The sequence below is a fragment of the Mixophyes fleayi genome, unplaced genomic scaffold (genome assembly GCF_038048845.1).
Source record: "Mixophyes fleayi isolate aMixFle1 unplaced genomic scaffold, aMixFle1.hap1 Scaffold_29, whole genome shotgun sequence".
Lineage (NCBI taxonomy): Eukaryota > Metazoa > Chordata > Amphibia > Anura > Limnodynastidae > Mixophyes > Mixophyes fleayi.
This window is the reverse complement of record NW_027446953.1, coordinates 2,699,163-2,711,858: the sequence shown is the minus strand read 5'-3', so window position 1 is coordinate 2,711,858 and position 12,696 is coordinate 2,699,163. Positions and strand designations below refer to the sequence as shown.

Here is a 12,696-nt window from a genome sequence, read left to right as displayed (position 1 = left end):
TAACCTATAATTATGTTTTTGGACTAAATGCCAAATAATAATAAATGCCAAAGTCTGCCCAGCTCTTACCATCAGGACACAATTATTACATTCCTACAGTTGATGAAATCTTGGTGTGTTAAGCCATGCACTTACCCTTATAAATATGTTAATAGTATCGCAACAGAAGCAAAATGGCATTTGCGCTATGATGCCAACTGTTTGAAGCTTTATGATTTATCTTTAAACAGTCTTTGGAAAGCACTAGGACAGCTTCTTGCTTGTATCTGTTCCGTTGATCCAAAGAAATAGGGACAACTACATTGAAGCAAAATTAAGTTTTTACTGAAACAATGAAACACGAATCCTGGATCCATGAGTAATTTATTTTTGCAGATATTTTAAATATAAAGACTCCTACGGAAAATGTTTCAGTGCTGTCTGGAAGTTTCCTTTTAGTTCATGTGACTTCAGGTCTGCCTGTTCCTCAGTCGCTTAGTCACATACCTCCACTTCAGTTAGTTATGTTTATAACTGCAACATGTCAATTCTGTGTGTTGGGTCTCAGGTTACACTGCCTGGTTTTTGGCTGCGACCTACAAAATTACACACATACACATGCACTTGAGGCTGAAGGACATAGAGGACGGAAGGCAGCAGCTGTGTGACTGTGTGTGTATACTTCTCTATGCTTGTGTACAGTTCTGCATATCCCTGAAAAAAGTGATTAACAGGTGGGTTTCTAGTGTAACTTAGTGTTTGTTTCATTTCTTGATTTGTATTTTATACCATATCTCTAAATTTAAACATCACTTTCTGCATACAGCAATGTGTATATACAAACGTTATCCTATAGTTGTACTTTATTATGCACCTGCAACTTGCACCTGTTTTGGAATGTGTATCTGTTTGGGGCTGTTTGGCCTTTGTACATTTTTCTTGTAGCGTGCTGCTATGTGTAATATTTTGATAAGTTTATTGTATAAAGGAATCTCCTTATTCATTTTAACTATGACGTTTAGTTTGTTTTCCAGATAGACCCGTTCAGTGTTTTCACAATGTATGTCTTTGTTTAGTTGGTGTATTGCTTAACTCTATGATGTTGTTTATAATATAGCACACCCTCAGATGTCCACATTTATCATTGTGTCTGCTTAGACTGTTTCAAGAATGATGCAAACAACCTTTTTATAATAATAATAATAATAATAATAATCAATAGAAGCTCAATAGAAGCTCTGCAACAGTATTTGTGCAAACAATATTTTTTTTCTATTCAAATACATGCAGAAGTGTTATTTTATGTAATTGTGAAAGAACCACAACTTCAACAATTGTGCATTGTATTTCAGATGATTGAACCTTGGTGATGTAAATGGCCTGCTGCCATAAACGCAGGATTGGAATTTATTTTACATAGCTTCCTGTAATTAAATAGTTAAATATTTTCCAAATAACTAGTTAGTAAAGATACCTAAATTATTATTTTAATCTTGGTACCGATTTAGTTGTCAATTTATGGTGAAGTTCTGGCATTTGACATGTTTGTTGATGAGGTTTTAAACAAGCAGTTTACACTAATATTATTATTAGAACTTGTATCATTTAATCAATATTTATTTGTAGCGCATCTGAATACTCTAAGCGCGGAGTGTAGAGAAAAGTGGAGATAACACATTATACAAAAACATACAGGGGGATATTCAATTGTTGGCGGAAATGCCGAAAATCTCGTGCTCCGCGCACTATTACCGTTATTACGGTAATAGTGCGCGTAAAAAACTTTATTACGGTAATAGTGCGCGTAAAAAACGTTATTACGGTAGTTTTCTCGCTGGATTTCAGCTCGCAGCTCCTGAGCCGCGAGCTGAAATCCAGCTTACAATTATCGTAATAACGTTATTAGTTTTAACGCCGCGGGAAAACGACGAGAATTGAATATGCCCCACAGGGTACAATCTAGTAATAGCAATCTAGTATTTTCTTACCATTCAATCTGATAATGCCTTGTGAGCAGACTAGATTTTAAATTTTCCGCTACTATTTGCCATTATTTTTTTTGCCCACCTCCGTCATAAAAATGAATCCCCTAAAAAATAGTTTAAAGATGTGTCTAAAATAATGACATTTGACCTTTTCTCCTTGAGTTGAATTATTTTTTTCAAATATGTAAATTCAGCTTAATCTCTTTGTAGATGTACTTTATACTCCTGTTCCATGCACTTTCTATGAGCATACTGCATGGAGGTTTTTCTTCCCATCTCCTATCACTTAGCATACTCTTTGCTTATGTTATTCTTTAAAAATGTAGTGTTTGGCTTCTGGACATGTACATTTGTAACCCTTAGTTAGCAGATTGAAATTCCAGTTTATGTTCTGTGTAGAAATGTTAAGTACTATAAGACCACATATGGCCATAACAAAACAAGGCCTACATCTCTTAATTGGCTGGTGAGTGCCAACATATTAATCCCTTCTATTCCCCAACATCTATCTTGAATGTAAAATATTCTTTGACTCAATATTCATCCTTCTCTACTATTTTTCTCATTTTAGCTGTATAGTCGTAATTCCTAAATACACTTACTCCTGCTGTACCCATTGTCTTTCTGTTTTTCATGTGAAGTTGTTCACTCTCCACTGTTGTCGCTCCCTAACCTTTCACATACTTGGGCTACATCCAAGATTTGTATATGGAGCTAAACTTACAAGTTGTCTTGGTGCAGAGAGGGGCACTGTGAGCAGCATGGGGAAATACATAGAGAACAAGATTACACAAAGCACTGGGGAGATCTTAAAACATTTACTTTATAATTCAGCTAGGTATGTCTACCCTTCATTATGTTTGTATTATTACTGAGTCATAGTAAATGCTATACTACTATATTAAAAGAACATAGTTTAGTTATGTATTGGGAACCACCATATCATTGCTGATTTATTACAAAAACTATATAAAGAAAGGACTAGGATATCCATTTTAGGTCAGGGTTTCAGATTGGGGTCTCTTAGCCACCTTTGCTGCTTCTTGGAAATTTTATTATGTGGTACAATACTCCGTTTATTATTTTGTTGTTATTATTATTCATAATTTTTTAAATAAGATCCAACCGACAAACACGTAGCACTGTCCTTGCCCATAAAATATCTTTGACAGCAAATGATCTTTAAGTCCATAATTTTGTTTCCTCCATAATCTTACCCTATGCATACAATCTTTTATCTCCATTTCTGGGTTCAGTTTTCTTTCGGTGGGAATTTTTTTTTTTCATTCTTTTGTTTAATTAATCTTTACAATTTGTGAAGATTATTCCTGTGTATCAGACCTCTACAAAGAGCCTGTTTATTACCTCTGCATCCACTATAAGATCTGTGTGCAGCCCTTGCCAGATTACTGACTCCGAAGTGGATTTTGACTGTTTACTTTTAGGAACATGGACCAAAAAATTCCAGAGCCTCCAGTCTTTTCAGCGCTTTTTCTCAAAATTGTTATAGCTGCAGTACCGATGGAACTAATTACGATTTGTATTTTAGAGCTTTCTGTTTTGAAATGAATTACTTCTTAATAAGTGATGTTTCTGATGTAACCAGGTAGATGCACAGACATTCCTAAATGATGCTGAAGCCTACATCTTAATCTGGCTACATACTGCAATCAGGGCCTGATTAAGGGTTCCAGCCGCCCTAGGCTAATACACCGATTGCCGCCCCCCCCGAACATCTGCCCGCCCGCCACCCATTTATAAACTGTGGTTAAAGTGGAAATTCAGGAAAGTTTTACAATGAAGACAGTGGAAGTGGCGGTATGGCCACTGTGCGTGTATATATATATTTATATATATATATATATATATATATACACACACACACACATATATACACATCACACACAAAATTGTAAAATATAAATTACTACATAAAATACAATTAATTCTGCAAACATATTAAAATATCATTACAGTAAGATTCCGCAGTGAAATTTCGACAAATTGCTCCGTTCTCCCTTACCTGATCTTGCAGCGTAGACTACCTGATGTTTTTTCTTGTTTGTCCTTGGAGCGTTGTTGCTAGTTGGCTGGATTCTGGAAACTTTGAGTCCTGTATTGAAAATGTGCAAAAATTTTATTATAGTGAAAAATGTTAACAAACCCTGAATGATACAAACACAACACTCCATTATGACCAAATAAAACAACCCCCTAGTACAGGCACATATAGACAATAAAATATATAAAAATTATTTATATTCATATACTAATATCTACCAGCCCCATCTGTCAAGTATTTAACATTCTAGTGAGTAACCGCTGAGACTACAGAGGGCATCCACATCACAGCCACACAATACAGAGATCATGTCCCCCACAAGCTATTTCATCACCTACCCCAGCCATTTTTGTAAACCCTCACCAGAAAGTTTGACACCCCATCCATATCTTCACCCACCCAACCACTTATTTGCTCACCCACCCCCCCAGCCAATTTATCACCTCACTTTAACCAATCCATTAACCCTCCATAGCCAATCCATTAACACCCACCCACCCCTGCTAGCTAATTAATCGACAGTTGCTGGTAACTCAGAACCCCCCCCTCCCCTAGGTAAATTCATCAATCTGTTGCAGCCAATACATTGCCCCCCCCCCACACACACAATTCTTCAACCCACTGCAGTCAATTCATTAACCCCCCCAGGGCAAATTGATCACCCCATTACAGGCAATGCATTACACTCCCCCAATCATCAACCTACTGCAGGAAGTTAATTAACCCCACCCCCACAAAACCATCAACCCATTACAGGCAACTCATTACCCACCCCCTCCCCCCCAGGCAGTTCTTCAAAACCATTGCTGCCGATTCATTAACCCCCTCCCCACACCAGTAATCCCCCCCTCCTCAGTCGCCACCTGTATTACATCCTCCTCCATTATATTATACACAAAACTTACCTGGCTATCTTCCGCTCCTCCTCTCTGCAGACGCCGGCACTTCTGTCTTCTGACAGGCAGCTAACAGTAAATCCGAGGATGTTAGCTGCCCTGCCAGTGCGGGCGCGCTGTCACTGCTTAGTGTGGTCACGTGAGATGTGATAATCTCACGTGACAGCGCGACCGCTCTGGCAGGGCAGCTAACATCCTCGGATTTACTGTTAGCTGTCTGCCTGCCTCCTAATTGGATCCGCTGACAGTCGGAACCGCTCCCCTTCAGACTAAGGGGCGGCCCCGAGATTGAAGCAAAAAGGCGCCGATCGGTAATTAAAAAAAAATAAAATTAAAATATAAAAGCTAATATTAATGTGCCCGGCACTGCGCCCCCCGGGACCCAGCGCCCCAGGCTGCAGCCTGGTCAGCCTATTGGTTGATCAGGCCCTGACTGCAATACATTACTGCAGAAGTGATATCTGTAATGATTTTTACCAACGACTGAAAGGCCCGATGAACATGCAGATTTATGTGTACATATACACAATTTAACTTCATATCTATGCTCTTCATCTCTCATAACCACCTACTGAAAAGGTCGGGACTCTGCACATGAGTGCATACACACTTCCAGATTTGCTCGACATCGCTCCATCATGACTTTTAGGAGGTTTATAAAATCAAATCAAACAATACGATGTGCTTTGGTATGATAAAACATTGTAATGTTCATCTTGTCGCTACCAATAAACATTATCCAATGCGACTAATGTAGTTCCAAAGCACAAAGAAATTTAATAGCAAAAGATAGCAGGATAACAGCAAACCATGATGATGCATAAAAGGTATATCAATATACTGGAAAGTATATAGCCGAATATATTACGCAAGTGCCTCCCCCCTGGGCCCAGGTCCTGATTCAGTCTTGTAGTCTGCAGTCAAAGAGGATTTAATACTGGCCCAGGGCTTGCTTATATACAGTTTGAATTAACATAAACAGTGATGATGTAACAAATATACACAGATAACACTAAGGGAGGTCTTCATTGGTCCAGGGTTAACAATGTTCCAGTAGGCTGCTGATCATAGGTCAGTTTATTTGATCTTCTCCGGAATGAGGGGGCTGCTCACTCCAACTGATGCATATGTGTCTTCATGTCGAAGAACCGGTTTAAACTGACCCATGAACAAAGTGCTTTTGTGTATTAATCTCATACAATTCATAACTTGCAATTGCAATATTCAATCGTTTCCCTATTTACACTGGATTTCAGCTAATAAAATATAGATTAATATGAGACCAAACTTCACACATATCTGTGGACCTGAACCATGGTTATCTTTACTGTTGTATTATCTATGTATAAATTATCTCTAATATATTTACTAATAAATGAATGGACTGGAACTTTAATGAATGTATACTATTTACAAAATGTAAGTGTGAATGTAAGTGTGTGTTGTTTAGCCGTGCGATTGCGTTATTAACCCTGTTATGAAGTAGCGTACTAATCGCAATCACATAGTAAAACAATATTAATCAATTTAGCCTACTTCATCCAATTATTTGACTTCCACAACATGATCATGGGAGCATGCACACTAATGTAATGTCTTACCAAACGGTTGTTTATCGTGTGATCGCACAATAATTGGGTGAAAAACCTGTAGTGTGTACCCAGCTTTAGGCAGCTATCTGCATGTTTAATAGAGTGTGTCTTAGCAAGAAGGGAACACATTCTTGGGTATAATTATTCTTAGTGGTGGCAAAAATCTGCTATTATCTGAGTGGGAGACTGTGTTTGCCCTTGGAGCCTAAATTGTGAGTGACAAGCCCGCAAGGTAAGTATTTTCTTTTTTTTTTTCCATTAACAGTGCTGGGCCCTTGCCACAACCAAAACTCCTTCTGGGCCACATTTACAGGCGTGCTGGGCCGCGGGTTGGACAACCCTGATTTAAAGCATTGTCTTATAACAAGTGTATGCAGCACTGTTTTGGGAACACTTGCATATATATTTGTGAATGTTCTTGAATCAGCTTGTGTTTTTGGTTCAGTATTTATTTAGCCACATATCTTTGTTTACAGGAATACTAAATATATCATCAGTTATTTAAATTTTCAATAGATATTTTTCCATAGTCTGCATCATTAAAAAGAATGCAGAATTTGAGTGCAAGAAATGTGGGATACTGAAGCGGTTAACAGAACAGGAACGATATTGCTTACATTTGATACTTACAATACTCACCCCAAATGATATATCAGAGACTACCAGAGAATAATAGAGTGTTTTACCTGTTATTCTCCATTGGCCCAACTTGCCAAGTACCTGATGCCTCTATTGATCTCACACTACTCTCTGATATATCATTTGGGGTTCCCGGATTTAAGCAGGTTGTCAATGCCCCTCTCCTGGTCCAAGAATAATTTTCAACAGGTCTGCCTGTTTGAATCAGGCAAGCAAAAGAAGTAGATGGCAAAGTAGGATAGGAAGATAGGAGGCTTCAGAAACCTGGCTGATCAGGCAAACAGTGCTTTACAGTGAAGTAAGAGACTTAGGGGTATATTTACTAAATTGCGGGTTTAAGAAAGTGGAGATGTTGCCGATAGCAACCAATCAGATTCTAGTTATCAATTATTTAGAACATTCTACAAAATGACAGATAGAATCTGATTGGCTGTAGGCAATATCTCCACTTTTTCAATCCCGCAGTTTAGTAAATACCGTATTTCCCCATGTATAAGACGCACCTTTTCCCCCCAAATTTTGGGTCTAAAAAAAAGGTGCGTCTTATACACTGCAAGCACTACTTACCTCAATGAAGAAGTCGGCACCCGATGTGAGGATGAGAGAGATGAGTCCCCGCTAATCAGCTCCAGCGTGTCCCCGCTAATCAGCTCCAGCATGTCCCCGTTATTCAGCTCCAGCGTGTCCCCGCTAATCAGCTCCAGTCAGCTCCAGCATGTCCCCACTAATCAGCTCCAGCCAGCTCCAGCGTGTCCCCGCTAATCAGCTCCAGCCAGCTCCAGCGTGTCCCCGCTAATCAGCTCCAATCAGCTCCAGCGTGTCTCCGCTAATCAGCTCCAGCGTGTCCCCGCTATTCAGCTCCAATCGGCTCCAGCGTGTCCCCGCTAATCGGCTCCAGCGTGTCCCCGCTAATCGGCTCCAGCGTGTCCCCGCTAATTGGCTCCAGCGTGTCCCCGCTAATCGGCTCCAGCGTGTCCCCGCTAATCGGCTCCAGCGTGTCCTCGCTACTTGGCAGAAGGACCTTCAGGCGCCTCCCACAGTCTCTGAGCTGTCAGTCACTTCTCCCTGCACAGTTCCGATGACTGCCGATTCTAGCGTGTTTGACAGTAAGCTGCACAACGTTGATGACATTTTGGGCCCCAAAATTAAGGTGCGTCTTATACATGAGTGCGTCTTATATTTGGGGAAATACGGTATACCCCTTAGATTTATTCTTCACATAATAAGCACCCAAAAGTATTTTGGGGAAAAAAATGTATCTAACTAATAGAAACAATTGTATGTTCTGCTTGGTTCTGTGCATTAACTTAACCACACCACTGCAGGTAATATACAGAACTACAAGTATGGTATTTTAGCTGAATAGGAATGTCTTTGCAGCAGTCATAATATTCTCCAAATATGGCTACTAAGTTCAATAAAAAGTGATCTGTAAACACAGATATATGTCAGTTTATACACTTTCTACAAGTGCCTGCTTCATTATTAAATTTGTCCAAGAGCTTTGCTTTCAACTAAAGGCACCGCTTTAGAAAAACCCCAGCAAAACAATCTTTTGAGAAACATCCAAAGCTAATTTTCATACTGCATTAAAGGAGGAATTGTTATCAGAATTCTGAATTTGCAAGAAACAAAAACAAGGTTTAGAATGCAAAAAAATAATATATATTTCTAAAATAACTTATGAAATGGCATTACCCTTTTCCCCAAATGTAAAGTAATAAATAAATAAAATTCTATGCTGAACTCCAAACTAAAGTGTAAGCAGGCTCTAACACCCTGGTCCTCACTTCAACAACCAGATGGTTGGAAGAAGACAGATCTGCCCCATCATCAATAAGGTCTGAGAACATGCAACAAGTATTTTACATGACAGCACTCAGAATTTAGTATGTAGGCATAAGTTGTGATGGTATTTTAATTTTAGGGAAATCCTAAGAGCTCCTACAAAGTGCTAACTTTTAAAAGTTCTAGGTTGGTCTTGGCAGTTTTGGAGAAAAATAGTGAGGGTGTGATAAACAAAAGGAATTGTAAGCATTGCTAGGCAGGCCAGGTGGGTTTGCTGTGATTAACCCTTTGTCACATATACATCAAGCAGGCTCAGTAGAGTGCTGTTTGTGACATATATTTCATATGTTAATAGAGAAATATAGAACTGCACAAGAAAATGAAATGAGATATTATGTTGCAGGAGGATAGCTAAGAAAGGTGACTGTCAGATGCATGCTTAAAAGTTACTTAACTTTAAAGAAAAAAAATCTAGGTGATATTGCTGCTTTAACAGCAAATAGTGTTGAACATTGAATTGTAAGCAATAGACTTTCACTAAATGTGATCATAGTGTGAGTGATTTATAGTTAAGCTTTAAGATAAGTATCTATTCAATTTTAATATACTTCACTGTGAAAGAATTGAGAAGTAAAGATTGAATAACATCTAACATTTAAGTCATGGCCAAAAGTTTTGAGAATGACACAAATATTATTTTTCACAAAGTCTGCTGCCTCAGTTTTTATTATGGCAATTTGCATGTACTCCAGAATGTCATAAAGAGTGATCAGATGAATTGCAATTAATTTCAAGTCCCTTTTTGCCATGACAATAAACTTTATCCCAAAAACAACATTTCCACTGCATTTCAGCCCAAAAGGACCAACTGACAAAGGGTCAGTGATTCAATCATTAACACAGGTGAGAGTGTGTGTGTGAGAGGACAAGTATGGAGATCACTCTCTCATGCTGATTGAGTTAGAATAACACACTGGAAGCTTTAAAAGGAGGGTGGTGCTTGAAACTATTGTTCTTCCTCTGTTAACCATAGTTATCTGCAAAGAAACACGTGCAGTCATCAATGCATAGTCATCATTTGCACAAAAGGGCTTTACAGGCAAGGATATTGCTGCTAGTAGAATTACACCTATATCATCCATTTGTCGAATCATCAAGAACTTCAAGGAGACGGTTCAATTGTTTTGGAGAAGGCTTCAGGGCGTCCAAGAACGTCCAGCAAGCGCCAGGACCATCTCCTAAAGTTGATTCACCTGCGGAATCAGGGCACCACCAGTGCATAGCTTGCTCAGGAATGGCAGCAGGCAGGTGTGAATGCATCTGCACGGACAGTGAGGCAAAGACTTTTGGATGATGGCCTGGTGTCAAGAAGGCCAGCAAAGAAGCCACTTCTCTCCAGGAAAAACATCAGGGACAGACTGATATTCTGCAAAAGGTACAGGGATTGGACTGCTAAAGACTGGGGTTAAGTCATTTTCTCTGATGAATCCCCTGATAAATCCCCTTTCAGATTGTTTGGGGCATCTGGAAAAACACTTGTCCGGAGAAGGAAAGATGAATGGTACCATCAGTCCTGTGTTATGCCAACAGTAAAGCATCCTGAGACCATTCATATGTGGGGTTGCTTCTCAGCCAAGGGAGTGGGCTCAATCACAAATTTGCCTAAGAACACAGCCATGAATAAAGAATGGTACCAAAACATCCTTCAAGAGCAGCTTCTCCCAACCATCCAAGAACAGTTTGGTGACGAATAAAGACATTTCCAGCATGATGAGGCACCTTGCAATAAGGCAAAAGTGATAAATAAGGGACTTGGGGATCAAAATATTGAAATTTTGGGTCCATGGCCAGGAAATTCTCAAAACCTTAATCCCATTAAGAACTTGTGGTCAATCCTCAAGAGGTGGGTGAACAAACAAAAACCTATAAATTCTGAAAAACGCCAAGCATTGATTAGGCAAGAATGGGTGGGCATCAGTCAGTATGTGGCCCAGAAGTTGATGGACAGCATGTCAGGGCGAATTGCAGAGGTCTTTAAAAAGAAGGGTCAACACTGCAGATATTGAATCTTTGCATAAACGTAATGTGATTGTCAATAAAACCTTTTGACACTTATGAAATTCTTGTAATTTTACTTCAGTATACCATAGCAAGATCTGACAAAAATGTCTAAAAACACTGAAGCAGCAAATTGTGTGAAAACCAATACTTGTGTCATTTTCAAAACTTTTGGCCATAACTGTAAACCCCGTCATCCCTGTGTTTATTGCACAGCCCATAGATGATAAAAAAAATTAGGGCATTTCTAGAACCATTTAAACCTCATGAATTAATCTATTGAATAAGGTACAATTTCAGCTGTCACTGCATATGGAATACAAACGTCCTGGTTCTGCGAGCCTGATACTACAGTAAGACCCTAGGTTGCTCATGGCTGCCCTGGGTTGGCTGTTGATCATGGGGCTGCCTGTGCTGTACAAGAGCAAATACCTTCTCCACAACAAGAAGAGGATGGAGGAATGGTAAATATAACTGGTATCGGACAGTTATGCTGGACAGCAGGTGACTCTACCATAGCTGGTTCTAGTTACCTGTCTCCACCTTCCGCTGTCCCTCCTGGCTCCACCCATTATGCACCACAGGTAGCAGCTCAAAAATGTCATCCACCAAGGACTGCTTTATTATTGGTGGTTGTTTTTGCTGCCGTCTTGTAATAACAACACACACTTTCCAGCTTATGCCTTAAATTAAATATTTTAAAAATACACACTTTGTAATTCCTTTAGTTTCTATTTTAGCATTTTTTTTATTTTATTTAAATCCTCCTCTGTATCTCAGTAACAACCAAACAAAGCACTTAAAATACCTCCCCTGTCACTCCTGTGAAAACATAGGAAAGTGTGCGAGTCTTTCTTATATCGAAAATATCTGATCCCGTTGTGGAAAAAAGTATAATTTTCCATAGTTCACTGAGCACCGCTACAATTATAAATATGTATGGCAGCGGATAGGAATCAGCTGGAACAGTCACGATGAAACACAGGAGAGTTGAAGTGAGCTGATAACTGTAGTGCACGGAGGCAGCGGATAGGAATCAGCTGGAGAAGTCACGATGAAACACAGGAGAGTTGAAGTGGTCTGGAAACCACAGGAGAGTTGAAGTGGTCTGGAAACCACAGGAGAGTTGAAGTGGTCTGGAAACCACAGGAATCAGCTGGGCTGAATACACGAGGAAACACAGGAACACCTTCAGAGGCTCATGGGGAATGAGACTCCAAGATCAGGCAACGAGGTATAGACAGCAGGTGCTTTAAATAGGGAGTGTTGCCTGATCAGCCAATTAACTAAAAGGAACATGGCCACTGCAGGGGATGTGTCCACTAAATGGGTTTCACTGTGCATGCTCTGGACCCCGCATAAGATCAGAAGAGCAAAGTGGGCCATATCTGAGCATGGGTGAGGTTGGCACATTCACAATGATGCCCTAAATGGAGCCAGCCCCGTGACTGCTCAGAATAGCCCGGTCATGTGCTGGCAATGGGACAGTCAGAGACGGACGCTGCAGGCGTTTCATGTGTAAGGTGCTCATACACAGTTCTATATGGCCTCTCTGCCTGACCGCCATGCACTCTCTGGCAGATTTAGTAATACATGTTCATAGATTTGTGTGACCTAGGTCTCTATTTATTAAGGGGCACATGTCTGTGCCACATTATAGCCGCTAATCACAGCGATTAGAGAAGCATTTTTGGATC

The 12,696-nt window shown here is 39.8% G+C and overlaps 1 long non-coding RNA gene across 2 annotated transcripts in view; it reads left to right on the top strand.

The window, feature by feature from the left end:
* Positions 1-531: 531 nt before the first annotated feature.
* LOC142127206 (uncharacterized) overlaps positions 532-12,696 on the top strand; it is a 174,971-nt gene continuing 162,806 nt past the window's right edge. Inside the window, exon 1 of one of the 2 annotated variants that reach the window (XR_012685339.1) lies at positions 532-713. This is a non-coding gene — a long non-coding RNA (uncharacterized LOC142127206). The remainder of the gene's footprint in view (positions 714-12,696) is intronic. The other variant, XR_012685340.1, reaches the window with a different exon arrangement.